Source organism: Frankliniella occidentalis, unplaced genomic scaffold (assembly GCF_000697945.3).
Source record: "Frankliniella occidentalis isolate FOCC.00 unplaced genomic scaffold, Focc_3.1 Scaffold57, whole genome shotgun sequence".
Lineage (NCBI taxonomy): Eukaryota > Metazoa > Arthropoda > Insecta > Thysanoptera > Thripidae > Frankliniella > Frankliniella occidentalis.
In genome coordinates, this window is record NW_026267187.1 from 140,752 (window position 1) to 142,368 (window position 1,617).

Here is a 1,617-nt window from a genome sequence, read left to right on the forward strand (position 1 = left end):
GTTGATGTATCCAGGCTTGGAGACGCATTCGTACTGTCGGAATAAGTTTCCGTATTACCGTTGTCGGTTACTTGTTGTTCGGTTGAAAATGTTATTGGGCGCACTGTGGTTACCGTTGTGGTTTCAGTTTGCTTCGTAGCTATAGAACTATAAACTGTAGTTGCTGGAGGCGTTGACTCTTCTGTAAATATTTCTGGCGGACTTGTTTTTGCCGAAGATGTATTGATTGATTGCGTTGATGTAGCCAGGCTTGGAGACGCATTCGTCGACGCGTTGTCGGTCACTAGTTGTTGGGTTGAAAAAGATGTCGGACCCACTGTGGTTATCGTTGTTGGTTCAGTTTGTAAGGTGGTAGCCATAGAACTATAAATTGTAGTTGTAATTGCCGTTGACTCTTCTGTAAATATTTCTGACGGAATAGTTTCAGCAGAAGATGTGTCGATAGATTGCGTTGATATAGACAGGTTTGGAGACGCAGTCGTACTGTCGGAGTTAGTTTCCGTATTACTGCTGTCGGTTACTTGTTCTTCGGTTGAAAATGTTATTGGACCCACTCTGGTTACCGCTGTGGCTTCAGTTTGATGCTCCGTTGCTAAAGAACTATAAACAGTAGCTGCTGTAGAGGTTGATTGTTCTGTAAATATTTCTGGCGGGCTTGTTTCTGCAGATGTGTCGATAGATTGCGTTGATGTAGGCAGGATTGGAGACGCATTCGTACTGTCGGAATCAGTTTCCGTAGTAACGTCGTCGGTTACTAGATTTTCGGTTGACAAAGATATTGGTCCCATTGTGTTTACAGTTGTGGGTTTAGTTTGATGCTGCGTAGCTATAGAACTGTAAACTGTAGGTGTTGTAGTCGTTGATGTTTCTGTAAATATTTCTGACGGGCTTGTTTCTGCAGAAGATTTGTCGATAGATTGCGTTGATGTAGGCAGGCTTGGAGACGCAGTCGTACTGTCGGAATTAGTTTCCGTATTACCGTTGTCGGTTACTAGTTGTTCGGTTGAAAAAGAGGTGGTTATCGTTGTTGGTTCAGTTTGATTTTTCGTAGCCATAGAACTATAAATTGTTTCAGCAGAAGATATGTCGAACGAATGCGTGGATGTACGCAGGCTAGGAGACACTGTCATACTGGATGAGTCATTTTTTGTGTTAGTTGTTGATGCTGGCTTGCCTGTCGTGGTAGTTGGTTCCGTTACCATTGAGGCTGTAGTGACACTTCTATTTTGAGATGGAGTTTCAAAAGAAGACGCAGTGGTCAGCGTGGATTGCGTGGTTACGAAGGTTTTTGTTGTTGTCGAAATATCAGTTTGCCGCGATGTTGAAATTTCAGTGTTGCTGTCAGGTTCAGGGAGAGTCGTTGTTGTTGGTGGTTGTACAGGAGCTTCAACACACCGCTGCGTTTCTTTGCTAAATACTGAAGTTCCTGGACATGTCTTTCGGACTGGTCCCTCTTCCTGATTATTGTTTATCTCTACACACTCGTAGTATTCACTTGGGTCTGCTTTTCTAGTTCCTATTCAAACACAAAAGAAAAATTAACAGTTGGTTTAGACCTTACATCATTTCTAAAATCTAAAGTGACACTCTTTTTGTTTTCAAAGAAATCTGTATACC

At 42.4% G+C, this 1,617-nt stretch overlaps 1 protein-coding gene across 3 annotated transcripts in view; it reads right to left on the reverse strand.

Annotated features, from left to right (window-relative positions):
• LOC113213848 (myrosinase 1-like) overlaps positions 1–1,617 on the reverse strand; it is a 42,444-nt gene that overhangs the window by 26,093 nt on the left and 14,734 nt on the right. The gene's annotated exons all lie outside the window — the stretch shown is intronic.